The sequence below is a fragment of the Bemisia tabaci genome, chromosome 7 (assembly GCF_918797505.1).
Source record: "Bemisia tabaci chromosome 7, PGI_BMITA_v3".
In the NCBI taxonomy this organism is placed as follows: Eukaryota; Metazoa; Arthropoda; class Insecta; order Hemiptera; family Aleyrodidae; genus Bemisia; species Bemisia tabaci.
Genome location: NC_092799.1, coordinates 16,803,874 through 16,819,019, shown reverse-complemented (window position 1 = coordinate 16,819,019; position 15,146 = coordinate 16,803,874). Strand labels below are relative to the sequence as shown.

The window sequence follows — 15,146 nt, the reverse complement described above, 5'->3', positions numbered from 1 at the left end:
GCACCGCGCCGAACGATTCCCCAGGCTAACCAAAAATTTCATTTTCGAATCCGGACCGAGGGGGTTGCCACATGGACGTGAATACCATCCGACTTCAAGTCAAACTTAATGGGATACACTTCTCGGCCAAGTCTGGCATCGCCGCGACCGAAACGGAACCAGGGTTCTTGTGGGGGTTGCAGTTGCATTGATCACCGAATTTCGTTTGCGCGGTCCCTTGATACTACGACGCTTTCGAGACAGCTTTTCTTGCGACGCAATTTAATTATCAGATGGAAACCTATAAGCTTCTTGACACCGGGCCAAGGATGATAGGAATTCCTCCCTTGGTTTCAATTAATTGATCCTTCTCGAAAACGGGCAGCTCAGTATATTTAGTGATGAGCGTATATGAACTGATGTAATTGCAAGAGGTCACGAATTACTAAAACAGGAGGAGTGCTGACTAAAGAGGTCCATTTCCTTCAAAAATTTCACTGTCAAATTTTTTAAACTTTAAATCAAAATAATTGCGACGGATTCTCAAAATGTTTGATTATGTTCAGTAAATTTTTAAACAATATGAACATAGTTTTGAGTCTTTTACTTGTGATTAGTTAAAAGCTTAGAGAGGTTCCTCAAGTTTTTATGATTATCTAAGCAGCATATATCCACTCAAAACGCGCAGGCAAAATTTTGACGCAGTTATGCTAAAAAGAACTATGTGAAATTAACTTTGATAAGAATCAACTGTGAGAGCAGATCCTAAACACACATCTTTTTTACTTGATTTATTTTCACCTAGTTCTTCTCGGAAAAAAGCCATTAATTTATTACGAATTTGAATGTATAGTTGTTCAAATGATCAAAATGTTCAAAATTAATTTTTTCACGACTTACGAAAGTGGAGTAATTTCTGTACGGGTATATCTTACCTGCAACAAAAAAAGAAACATTTCATTAAAAAAAATTTCACTGGAACTTTTAACATATTTTTTTTCAGTGTGTGTATCTACGATTGAGTTTAAAAATTGCGTCATTTTGGCTGATTCTCACCTGAACATTTTACAGAGCCAAACTTCGAGACCAAATCCTCAGTGTATCAGGGTGGAAAAGGTGGTTTCCATGACGACGGGCAGCGTCGTTTATTCATTCACATGTAATGGACATGTAAATGAAACACAGGAGGGAAAAAAAATTGGACGCGCTCTCGGAGCTTTATTATGCCAATAATATTGTTTCACGGAATAATTAGTGACGTCTAATGACATAACATGGGTATCAAAAAACGCCGGGGCTAGACCTTCGGTACACTGTTGCCGACGTTGACGGACGAATCGCAATTTTCGGCGCATAAATTGGCAGTTTTTCTGAAGATTTGGCAAGTGCGAGCGCCGAAACGGGAAATTCATAAGGGCATCCGACGTCATTAAATTAATCGTAAAACGCCATGGCGGGCATCAACATCCCCTAGAGATGCACTCTTTTTGAATCATTATTCCTTCCTGCGGGTCATTTCATGCGGCGCAGCCTCAAACTTAATATGGCTTTTAATCACCCGGTCGTAAAAACTTTCAAAATACCTAAATTTATTAAAAGTCCGTATCCGCAACGCGTCACAGAATAACACGACTTTGAGCTTTCCGGTACGAAAAATACATAAATAAAAATCTGCCACTATGGGGTATGTTTGATTTCAATATTGAAATATGCATTTTAAGCAACTTAATTTATTGATAATAAAAGCAGTGACGTGACTTAATGCTCCAAACTTTCCTTTTCTAAATATTTCTCAGATTTTTCAGGGAAAATTGTGGTCTATCAGACTCAATTTTTACAAAGGAACAGAGAAATTCAGTACAGAGAAAGTTCGAAAAAAGTGAGCCTTATGGTTGAAAAAAGTGTGTTTATATTTACACAGAACCTCTAGAGGCGGTAAAAATTTAAAGCACTACAAGAAAGAGTGTTCAATTCCTCCGTGCGTCTGGACTGAACGCAAACAGGAGAGCCGTATAAAATAAAATACGAAAGTAAGAGAGCCAAAGAAGTACATCGGAGCAAAGATACGAGGCTCCCAACATTTCACACGCACGGAGGCGAGGGGTAGGTGATAAGGGGGTATCGCGGCGGCTCCAGCGGGGGGCGGATGGGCGGAGGGGTGGTCCGAATGCATCATTAATCAGCGTCGAAGATTGGAAACAGCGAAACCTAATCGATTCGGCCGAACTTCAAATTATGACTAAATTCTTCTTTGTTTCCACATCGAGCCTCAGAACCACCCTCAACTCCTCGGGGCTCACGCACCAACCCCCCGCCCCCGCCAAAGTCGCCCTCTCGTTAATATCCAATGAATAAGTTGCGTAATGAAGTCGGTCCGCGGCCGAGCGATGCCACATCGCCCCCGGGATCGGCGCTCGACTCCGACGCCAACGCGTTCTCGCGGTCGGATCTTGCAGCTCCGCTCTGCGGCCTGCGTAAGACATTACACTTGGCTTAGAATTTAATTTCGGAGCCCTTCCGATAGTCTTATTACCCCTTGCTGCGCTGATTGGGACCGGGGCGGGGGTTTGCGAAAGAATAGACCGCCAATTACGCCCTAACTTTCGGGGCCGCGGGTGCCGGAAGCTCAAACGTGTCGCTTTTCCCTTGCAATTATTTCATCCCCCGAGTTTCTCCAGCCTCCTCTTCAGACTTACATCAAATTTCTGTTTGACTCCTCAAGGTTTTTTTTTTTTTTTATTTTTTTCCTTCGAAAAATAATACTTGCCCGTCCAGTTCTTGCAACCATTCTACATTCTTAAAATCGGTATTGATCTCATCACTATCACAAATTTATCATGGCAAGCCGGACAATTTTATGAGACATATTTGGAGCTGGAAATACTAAGGTTTTGCAAGAGTTTGGTCAACAATCATTACATTTAAGCGGGAAAAACTTACTCTGCTTGGTGTTATTAGATGAAGAAATGATCAATATGATGGCTACACATGGAAAACCACTCGGACGGAATAAAATAATTAATCTGAAATAAGGGAAGGGAAAACACCGTCAAGATCGATAAATCAATGAATCTTACAAACAAAACTAATAGTAAGTAAATAAAAATAGAAGCTAACTGCCTGACCTGCTCTGAGCTGCTCAATAATTTCTAAGAATATTGTGTCCCCCACATTGTTCCCATTACATGTGAAATCCCCTTTTTCCAGGATATTGGTGGTACCGTCATCATTGAAATTCTAAATTACATCTATTGGGTCCAAATAACAACGGTGACACAATCTATTTCTATGCTGCAGATGAGAATACAGATGTATCTATCACTATAGATGTATCTATGCACCTAAACCACTATGATCGATAGATGCAAAACAATTTCAGTGTTCGGGCAGAATATAGATCGTTCCTTCGTGGCGGTGTTTTCTTGCATCCGCTCTGTTTTGGAAGAAAACACGCTGGATTTATGAGCCTTCCCGCCTGCCAGTGCATCTACAAATAAACCCACCCACATTCGTGAAGCCAAGATGCACAACGCACTTAATTTCGTTAGTGTGGTACAAATTTGCATTCAACAAGACGGACATAAATAATACGGATGGTGAAATATGAAAAACTGGAGAAAAGACTCCACAACGGACGAGCCGCCGGATTACAGGGCCCTCGGGATGGGACAGATTTATATCGAAATCATTATAATATTAGCATATATCACGGACCTAAACAGTCCGACTGATTGCCGGGATACTGGTTCGGTTTACTGGTTCAACTCGAGCGCACGGATCCCGCGTTTTTAGTGATTAAGCGGATACTTTTGAATTTATGGCCCCCGAAGTAGCCGGGACATCGGTCGGGAAAAAAATATGAAATAGAAAAGGAAAGGGAAAATAAAAAAATAAAAAGGGCTTGCGGGGAGGGAAGGCTGGAGGGGGGAGAAAGCGTGACTCATCCCGGGTTGCGAAGCTGCGACCGTGACCAATTTTTGATGTATTAACGCAACTGTTTTATGCTTTGTGTGCGAGTGACACCACTCGACTCAGTCTTGCTCGTGGTTCCAGTTCCACGGTTCCTCCACGGTTGCCGACTCAGGGGTTTTTAAACACCAGGGCTGCCTTTTACGGGAGGGTAAAGGTCCGTGGCATTTCTGGGGGAATCATGCCTTTGACCTCATTCTCCTGAGAGAGACTAACACCTAATCCTCATTTTTATCAAAGAAGTTATGATATACACATCGATAGCAATCTGATATTTTCCGAATCTCAGCTTTTGACAAAGTTTTTAAGGATTCCCTCACAGGAAAAAAAAACACATTGGATCTAGAGTCCAGACTCTTGAAAACATTGACAAGAAAAAATACTCTTGATTCAATCGGATTTTTGCTTGAATCAAAACGAAATCCGCTTGAATTAAGAGGCTTGGTTCTTGATTTAAGCTAGATTCTGATTGAATCAAGGGTGCTTTTTCTTGTCGATGTTTTTAAGAGTCTGGACTCTAGATCCAATGTGTTTTTTTCCCCCAGTGTAATCCTCATTTTTATGAAAGAAGTTATGATATACACATCGATAGCAATCTGATTTTTTCCGAATCCGGGCATTTGACAAACTTTTTCAGGATTCCCTGGTTAAATCCTAAAGAGTTTACGATCAGAATAATCAGACATCGCGCTATGAACGCAACTGAGATAAGCTAAGAAACATAATGTACTTAAAAAAAGTTTTTTCATGATTTTGTTGAAGTTTTTATTCATATTTTTTCGCTTTCTCCAACTTTAAAGGCGCATAAAAATACTTATTTCAGCAAAATGGATAAGCTTTTCCTTGTGACTTTGGGTGAGATATGGGAAAAACACATTTCTGCGCCCCTCTTTTCTTAAGAAGTTAAAATTGTCAAAGTTATTACGTAAGCGATTGAAGTATACTTTCCCTCCAACTATTACCACAATCTTCGCAGTTCTTTTCGTTGCAACGTACCTCTTCAAATTAGACCCATAAAGCAGAATCCTTAAAGCCTTGGTAAATTCAATAGTTGGTTAAAGTTCTCAACAGTCTTATCCGTCAGGATCCCTAATTTCCAAAAATTTCTGAAACTTTTCATTCATTCATCAATTAACTGATTCTGCACTCTGCACTCTCCAAAAAATTACGGCAAATTCGGCAACACAGGACCGTCTTTGGTCCGTTTCCACTCCGTTCCTCGAGTTAATCCATCATGAGCGCGTATAATCTAAATGTTTTCGAGTCCGTGGGTTCCGGGGTTGCCCGTGGCCTTAGCGCCCTTTTCGAGCCCTGGCCCCGCGCAGCTGTCGAGGAACTCTTTTTCCACGCGAGGGGGGAGGGGGAGGGGGTTAAATTGGCTCCGATGAATTTACATTTCATTCAATCCGGTGCTCGGGATGAGAACTGAGAAGAGCCCACTCTCACTCACACCGCGACGGAAGTAATGTTCCGCCTCGTCTGGTGTGCGTGAGCGATGACAAAATGAATATAAACGAGCTTCCAGACGAAAGTTCGGAGACAAGTGATCGAGGGCTCTAAATTTCCCGCTGATCGAGACCGCTTTTACCCCCCGAGTGGGCCGCTCCATTGTGGCGGTGGAAATTGTAACAAATGCTCGGAAATGTTCCTCCTGCAACCGGGAAGGAACAAGTTGAACGCGAGGATCGAGTATCTCATGCAGAGACCCGGTGTTGAAAGCTTCGTGGGGTGCGTTAGTAGCTTTCGGGGTTCCCGATTTTTCTGCCTGATGGTGAATGATGAGTGACGTGTCTGAGCATTGCATTTCGATGGATAAAGTCGGGATACGCGCATCTCCAATTGCAAGGTTGCAAATCTCCGCTCAAGTTGTATTTTTCTCAAAATGGAACGGCAAACAGTTCTCACTAAAATTTACGGTGGTTTTTTTTTTTTTTTAATTTAACTTTTTCTCTTCAAAAATATTGACAGGCAGGCAATCTCAATTCGCAAGAAAGTGGGAAAAGGGCGGGAAAAAATTTAATGGCCAACACTTGGATCGGCGTGAACAGATTCGGCTTAACTACACCAGACGTTGCCTAGATTCCTCCATGTTTAATTTTTTTTTTTATTAAAAATTTAACCGATATTCTGACTTGAAATTAAGGAGTGAATTTTGATGAATCTAGAAGAAATTAACAGATCCTTTCAAGGCATCATTCTCAGGAAGTTTCTTTTGCAAAAATACAACATTAGAAGAACGTAGGCACCATTAAATGTAGATAAGCTGATTCAGCGTAAATCCCTTCATTTCATGAGCCGAAAAACTGAACCCGTCGCCGATTCCTTGCAAATGCTAGACATTGGCGGATCTAGCAAATTGGCGATATTGTCTTTCCTCCATTTAAACCTATGGAAATTTATCGATACTTGCTCCGACAAGAATCGATTATTTAGCATAGGTTTAACTGGAGGAAATCCGGTACTGCCAAATTACTGGATCCGCCTCTGATGCTAGAGTTCACCTCTGTCGATGAACTTGTGTACCGATGTACCTATACCTATCAAAATACATCGAGGAAGATATTTAAACCACGAAAACATCCGAGAGTCAAGTCACAAATTCAAAATCAGCGTGAGACATCATAAAAAGGGTCCAGGGAAAAGAGCCCAGAAAGGGTCCGATTTACACTACTGCGGGAGGGGGGGGAGGGGGGTCCTTAAAGCGCGTGGACTTGGCTTTCGTCTCGGCCTCGGATGCGTCTCAATTTGCATGGCAGAGCTTCTGCTTCTCCTCGGAGCAGATTGTTTTTTGATGAATTGACATTACCTGGGCAGGGCGCCTTCGTTAAGGATCCCTGTCCCCCGGCCGGCTCCCGGAGCACAAACAAAGGGATAAACAAACGCTCGTCCCTTAATCAGCCGTGCCCCCTCCCGGTCCCTTCAAAGGGACTCGTAATTAATTTATCATGCATAATTTATCAGTAGCCAAAACATAAAAACGAGTATGCGCCAACGCGGTGTTGTCGCGCTCTTATATAAAATCACATATTTTTTTTGTTAATTCGAGGAGCTTTTCGGCACAAGCTGTTTCAATTAATTAAAATATTTTAAATTTTGTCACATTGATGACGAGGCCCGCTCGAAACGCGTCTGTGTACGATACGAATGACTTTTGTCGCAAGTGAAGAAAATTTTAAAAAATTTCAACTACTAGAAAATCACATCTTGCAATTTATTTGTTTTGTTTGAGGAGACCGAGGGATGGAAGTTTTCCTCGGAAGTTCAGGACCGAGAAAAGGATTTTCCGGGAAATATTTCAAAGTCATACACGAATTACATGAACTCTTTAAGTTAATCTTCTCTCACTATTCTCACCAATCTCACCATTTTCCACCGTTTCCAGTCTTATTCCAACTTTCACTCGATCTTTTGATTTTTTACAATTTTCCTGATGAATACCACCCTTGAAAATGTGTATGTATTCGAGGGTTTCCTTACGTTGCTAACAGGCAATTCAAAGGATAATCAGGTCCGGCAACCATGCGCAACTACTGGGTGCGCGTAACAATCGGGGGGACAGTTGAAAAATAACTCAAGATGAAGATGAGCGGTGGATTAAAGGAGAACGGTGCTGCCATTCGTGAGAAAAAATCGCGAATCTCTCATAAATCACGACTTAGTTAACATATATTTTTCAGCACATTTCGGCTACGACGAGAGCCAGTCTGGAAGCTTCCTTTCAATTATCCACTATTCATAAGGTATACACTGAGACGGTAATTCGCTTTGGAATAAGTATCTCTTTTTTTCGCCCCCCTCTTTACTGTCTCATCCTTCCCCCTTCCGCTGCCCCCCCTTCCCGGTCTGTTTCCTTCCTTTGGGAGGTGTCAGAGTAACCGCCCAAATTTTTTGCCCTTATTCTGCCAAAGAGAGCGATCGAAAATGAACGGTTGAATGGCGAGTTAAAAGATTGATCATTTCCGGTAAAATTTTCAAGACGGGTATAAAAAAACCGAGAAACAACTGTCATGATGTCGCTGTATAATTTCGATAAAATTAGGTGCTAATGCTTAAAAAAGGCATATTCATCTCAAACAAACATCGTAGATTAAAATAATTAGCGTATATCATTAAATTACTTTCTTACTGGCCGTTAGGAAGCGTTGAGCGATTTGCCTGCTGGCAATTCCGGTGCTTAGTGAACTTTTCAGGCACGCTGCTCGACACGTAACTCAAAGACAAATTAATATTATTACAATATTTTAACTAAATCTTTAAGCTATGAACTTACTAAAATCAATTGATTTATTAAACTTCAAAGGCTACTGTTTAAAACTCAAGTTAACAATGTGATATCTAATATTACTTTCCAGTAATCTTACTTTGTTACGACTTGTCTTAATTTATGTAAGAATGACGGGCGATTTGTACATAGTTTATATCATATTTAACTAAAAAGCTTTATCTAGTATAGTTTGCATCGAGATAAGGGTACAACGAAATACTGCTGGCATAAGCAAAAGTGAAGTGTCTAAAATTAAAACTGGACTTATTTAATTTGACGGGCGATAATGGAGAGCTTTCATTTGCCTCCATATTTCTTTGAATGCGGTTATAAATCTACTATGTTGCAAATTTTTTTCGGCGTGATTTGGTGAGATGGGAATGATTTTCAGCACAAACTTGGAGATAGAAATCAACATTGTGCAGTCTTGTGGATCATCTTCCCTCCTTTGGAAAAAATCACAGGAAAAGCCCCTTTATAGAACTATTGTGCACCTTGAAAATCCTTTCGAACTACTTTCTCTGAATTAATTCGACCACACATCCCTCGTTTCCCGCAGTATATCCTCCCCTATCAGATCCGGCGATTCGGGGACCAAATTTTAATCTATTCACCCTACTTTTTTTACGACCGATCCGACGATTCTAGGGTCATAAACAAATAAAATTCGCCCTCGAAGCAGGGCGCGGGCCCGCGATATAAACAATTACTTTCCTTCGGTTTTATTTTCTGAATCAGTGCAACGAAAGGCGCTTCAGTCGTTTGCCCACATTGTTCGGTTGTTTGAGTAAAAAAGTAACTATTTACATTAAGTTATGGTCGGTCTTAATATAAAAAAAGAAGAAAGGAAAAACAATCGTAAAAGTTAATGGGCAGAAATAAAACCGAAACGCGGAAGGGTGGGCGCGGGAGGAGATGGTATCTGGAAAACGTCTACGCGCTCTGTGTTTCAAGGGAAGACGCGGGTTTCCGTCGCGGAAAACTCGCGACTTGGCTTTTTCCGGCGGGAGAGAATGGCGATTTGGCAATGCCGAGGTTGTAGTTCATCTTCTTGAAGCGGACTAAAACAGAATACGGAAGGAGGGAAATTTAATTCCATTTACGAATGGCAAGTGACGGTGAAATCCTATTTACAGGTTCATCCGCGCATAATGGGCGTTCAATTATTGGCACAAAGCGATACGGCACGATTATCCCACTTCCATGCTGGTAGAACTCGTTAATTTGTAAGGGAAGGTCCGTCCGTGGTTGCGGTTGAGATTGTATTGAGAGTAGGGCAGGCAAAATATTTACCGATTCGATAAGCGGTCGGTCCGTCGGTCGGGAATAAAGAAGAAAGTAGTGGTAGAAGGAAAAAACGGAATATTAATATAAACGTAATTTCAGGAATTTTTGAAGGGTAAAAACTTTCTTGGGCGCATTTATTCCGTTCTTAAGAACAGTCCCGTGGCCAAAAACATGAAACTTTTCGGTTGTTTCGTCGTTGTTCAGAATCACACTTTTCAAAACCTAAAATCGGGCGTTTTCGGAAGAAGCGGGATTTGCACCACCTAAAATCGGACATTTTCGGAAAAGCAGAATTTTTACATCTATCCTCACGATACGAGTTTAAAAAAGAAAAAAAGGAAGAAAAAAATTGAAACTAAAAGATCCTTGGATCCTGAAAACCACATTTCTAAAGTGCAGTAAATTTTTATTTTTTCCACGTTAGGCAATAACAAGGCGAACGAATACTCTAAGAACGGTACGAAAGCGTTTTATTTTAAGCTGAACAATGTGCGGCTGGTAACTTTTGAAAACAAATACCGTAATAATCCAGTCGCAAGACACGGATAAAATTTATAAAACCTTCGGCTAAGTCTCGTGAAGCCTTCATGGGAACTTAAACACAGAAATATTATGATTTTTCTCCCTTTTTTTTTTTGACCGGTGGGAAGGAAGCGCCGATAAAGTGAAAACCGCACTAGCACCGATACGTTGCAAGCAGTTTCGAGGTGTGAATGATCGATTATCCATATTTCACCATTTGAAACTATGGTAAAGAATCGATCATTAAGGTGTTAGTTGCAAAAACTCTGTTTATCGATCCTTTACCATAGGTTTAAATGGCAGATCAATCGATACATCGCAAAGGACACCACGCCACGAGTTGCAAACGATGAAAAAATAAATGCGAGACTGACATACGCAACCTCGAGGCGTTTTTCTCACTCACGCGTGGATTTATCGATTCATTAATTTATGAAAGCGTTTTATCTCAATTTTTTGCGAGCTTACTCTTGGTTTTCAACACATTTTCCAGCTCCATTCAAGTCGCTCTTCAGCTCACCGTGGCCGAAGTTCATTGAGAAATGACGCTCATAGGAAGCGCCTTCAAATGAGTGAATATACTAACAGGTTCACACGCACGGTTATTAAGTTGCCAGCGTAATCTTGGGATCCGCACGGCGCACTTTCGTTGTAATTCTTTATTCGAGAGGAAGTGACGTGATTAACAATACGACAACTGTGTCGATATATTTGAGAATAAACATTGCGTAAGAAAAGTAATGAAAATGAGCACAAACAAATACAATTTTGCGGGAAAAATTTTTCAAGAATATAAACTAAAATGTCAAGGGAGAAAATGAGTGATCTGGTGACCTATCTTGAGATCTGATGAAAAAGCAGTTACTATTTTACTAAAACATTTAGCGAGCCAGCAGGAATTTGATTAGCGTTTTCTTCTTTTCAGGGCAGTTTCAGAACGTAAGTTTTTGAAAGCATGTTAGCTTTTTCACAAATTCCTTTTCGACAATCAATGTCACGAGTATTCGAATCCTTGCTTTATCCAGTAAACTGAGGTACTCAATTAAGACAATGGCGAATGAGCGAGAGACTTGAGTTCGGATTTTCAAATAGCTTTAAAAGTTGTCAGATTTAAAAATAGCGCCCATTCACGATAAAAAAAAAGCTCTGAAATAACACGAATTATCCGTAGAATAGGCAACGCAGCGAGAGAAAGAACAGGAGAGCATGGGCTAATAAAACAAAATACATCGACGCGAAGAATGACACTTATATATTAGCCCGGGCTCGGAGTTTCCCGACTTTCTTCGTTCTGTTTTGAATAACGCCCCCCTGAAAAATGAACTTTATTTATTTGGAATTCTATGGAGAGTTCCTCGGCTATGAGTTTCCAACAGAAAGCATTTTTCAAAGGGGGCTCTGCGCGGCGCTGATTGTGATATTCGGCTCCCCCGGCCTCCCCTCCACCCTTCCACCCCGCAGCCTCCCTCTCACCCCCTCCACCCCATCATTGTAGGATTCCGATCCCTGAACCATGCCAAATTCCCATGCAAGATACTTTCCCTCTTTCGTCCCGAAACCCTTTCGAGCTCTCATTCACAAAGCACAATGAGTCTGGGAAAACGGGATTTTTTCGCCGAAGCTCGGGCTGTTCTAAAATGAGCGAGTCAAAGGTCTTAAACAAATGAGCTTTGGGATCAAGAGTGCATTATCGCGGGGAAAATTGGAAAAAAGAGGCAATGAACAATGGTGATACCAGTGCGATTTCACGACAAAGTGAAATCCTCGAGGGCTAACTTAGAGAACTAAAAGAGGAAGGCATTGTGCATCCAGACTAAAAAAAGCCTCCTTTAAAAGCACCCAAAAGGCGGTTTCAGAAGCCTATTGAAGGACATAAAAATGGGTGACGTTGCGGTGGTTAAACCAAATGAACTTTAGGAACAGGAGTGGATTAATGAATTAAAAGCCAAAGTAGAGCTAAAAAAAGAGGCAGAGATAAAGCATGAAAATCCCTAAAAACTGAAAAGGGAGTTTCAAATAGTATTGAACTGTTGAGAAAACTGCAATTTAAAGATGAATTCTTGATGACGCACGATCGGGAAGTGGAGAAAAAGAAGGAATCATGGCGAAAATAAACATGCCCTTAAAGAACGTAAAGCCAATGTATTCGGTGAAGTTTTAGAGGATTTCTTTGAATTTTAGAGAAGTGGACTACACAGTACATGGAAGTGCTTCAAGTGGGGAAATATCGATGATAGATCATTATCACCTCCCCACCGGTACTAAAATCAAAAGGAACCTATGTCCCTACTGACATGAGCCCTGAAATCCGTAAGAATACATGCATGACACGACTCTCGTCGAAATGTGCATAGTTCTTTTTTATTTCAATACGTACATTATTGTAGTATCGAAAGAGGTTATGCGATTATTATTGTTCGGACTTCATCGATACGACGGAGATAACCCCCTTAAATACTTCCTCCCCAAAACTTTTATCCCCGCCCCCCACGATTTTCCGAAAATGACTCACCTGCATCAATTCGAATCCCTTTAAATGCCTCCACACTTCATGTGTGCACTGGAAAAAAAAAAACAATTGGATCTAGAGTCCAGACTCTTAAAAAAAACGACAAGAAAAAGTACTCTTGATTCAATCGGATTTTTGCTTAAATCCAGAACCGAGCCTCTTAATTTGAGCGGATTTTCTTTTGATTTAAGCAAAAATCTGATTGAATTAAGAGTATTTTTTCTTGTCAATGTTTTCAAGAGTCTGGACTCTAGATCCAATGTGTTTTTTTTCCAGTGCAGGGTTTTTCGGACGGACCGAAAACCTTAGGCCTTCAAACTCGACGATCCTTGGGCCCTGAATTTCGTCATAAGTAGAGCTTTGGGGGCCCTGAATTTCGTCATAAGTAGAGCTTTAGGATGCAGGGCCGCGTCCGAGGCGTTGGTAAATCACTGAGGAGGACAGCGCCTCATTACGGTCTCCTATCACCGTATTTATCGCCCGCGCTTCTTCGGCTCCCGGGCCACGTTGCCGGAGCCCCCGGCCCCTGCCCCCGGTACGCCCGGGTCCCCGGCCCGGAGCAGCGCCGGCCGCGTCGCGTAATGCCCCCATTCATCAGGAGCGCGTCCTAATGCGATACAGTTTCACTCTGCCAGCGACGGTCATAACACCGATTTAAAATAATCTTGCATTTGAATAATTTATACATCAATAAAAGAGAGCGCGGCTCCTTTTATCGCGACGACGCGCGCTGCCCGGAGACGCGGAGGGTCCGTGACCCCCCGGGGGGATTTATTCGCTCCCCCCCTTCCGTTCGGGCTTCCGAAAAGGACGGGGAGATGCGACCCACGCGATGATCGCCCCTTAATTTTCTCAGGAGCGGGAGCGGTCAATTTTTTCAATTTTTCATAGTTACAATGGGGCAAAACACACATTTGCTCGAGTCCAGACTCTTAAAAACATCGACAAGAAAAAATACTCTTGATTCAATCAGATTTAAGCTTAAGTCAAGAACCAAGCCTCTTAATTTGAGCGGATTTCGTTTTGATTTAAGCTTAAATCTGATTGAATCAAGAGTCCTTTTTCTTGTCGATGTTTTTAAGAGTCTGGACTCTAGATCTAATGTGTTTTTTTTTCCAGTGTAGTTAGGAATGAAAATTAGAAAGAAATGGAAGATACCACATTACTGCATAGCAAAACTAATCTACATCTTCCGAAAAGTTGAGTGCGGCTCTATTTTTTCTAAAATTGATCTGTATCAAAATATGACAAAACTCAAAATTTGGCTCTACAACATTTAGTTTTAAGATGGATCGACAAGTTCGTTTAACGGAGACTGACGGTTTCTCTGACTTTTCAAAATTCCCTAATTTTTCCCAGTTTTCCCGGTATTCCCTGACTACACAACCCTGATAGGTTCAAATGGCAGACCAATCGATATATCGCAAAGCAAGGCACGCCACTGTTAACTTACGTCTAAATAACGAGAGTAAATCCATGTCTATCACTCCTCTGTGACGAGTCACTGAGAGCAACTATTACGAAAAGCCGCAACCCCGCCACGTAAAATTTGTCGAAGCCGCGCGGGGCTAAATCAGGTGGGGCACGCCAATGGCCCGAGGGGATTTCTGCGTACCGGGGGGGGGGGGTGGGGGGCAAAAACGAGCCACAATTAGACCGAACGTTATCAATGAATAGTCGCAAGACCTCGTTGGCGGACGCGAGGAGGGTGGATGGGGGACCAAGAATGGGGGGGGGGGGTCGGCGAGGGGCGGCTGGAGTTCGCGCCGAATAATAAATAATTAATCGGATTTGCCGGGCGACTCGGGCTGGCGCAGCGACGGCTCTAGTCGAGCGAGTCACCGTCGAATTGTCGAATATTGGTGACCGCTGAAATAGGGACGAATTGGAATAATTGAATTAGCCACCGGGACCGCCCCCTCCCCCGCCCCCTCTCGGACTGCTATTTCAAATCCGATCGTGTCGCAAAATCGAACGAGAAATCGTGATTTCGGTACCGTAGCGCCTGTCGCAGAAGGATTTATTAAATTTGCAAACGATCAGAGATCGAATCAAATTCCATTTCTAAATCATAGAAAATGTACACTGGAAAAAAAAACCACATTGGATCTAGAGTCCAGACTCTTAAAAACATCAACAAGAAAAAATACTCTTGATTCAATCAGATTTAAGCTGAAATCAAGAACCAAGCCTCTTAATTTGAGCGGATTTCCTTTTGATTTAAGCTTAAGTCCGATTGAATCAAGAGTCATTTTTCTTGTCAATGTTTTCAAGAGTCTGGACTCTCGATCCAATGTGTTTTTTTCAAGTGTAGAATTTTTTTAATCGAAAACATATACCGAGAAAAAAGATTGATAGAATATGACATTCCTTCACGCTGTATTTCACACAGCGTGAATTCAAAGACGATTCTACCAGAGGAATGGTCACCTGTACCAATATATAGTAACGTTTACCTTTCTTCTGGCAGAATTGACTCTAAATTGACGCTGTGTGAAATACAGCGTGACGGAATGGTATATTCTATACCAATCTTTTTTCTCGGTGACCGCGAAACATACTGGTTTTTCGACTACTTGGATCGTATGACTACCTGATTGGGCGTAGACTTTCGAA

General features: G+C 41.8%; 1 protein-coding gene across 9 annotated transcripts in view; it reads right to left on the bottom strand.

Moving 5' to 3' along the window:
* Ten-m (teneurin transmembrane protein Ten-m) overlaps nt 1–15,146 on the bottom strand; it is a 709,737-nt gene that overhangs the window by 47,305 nt on the left and 647,286 nt on the right. The window lies entirely within an intron of this gene.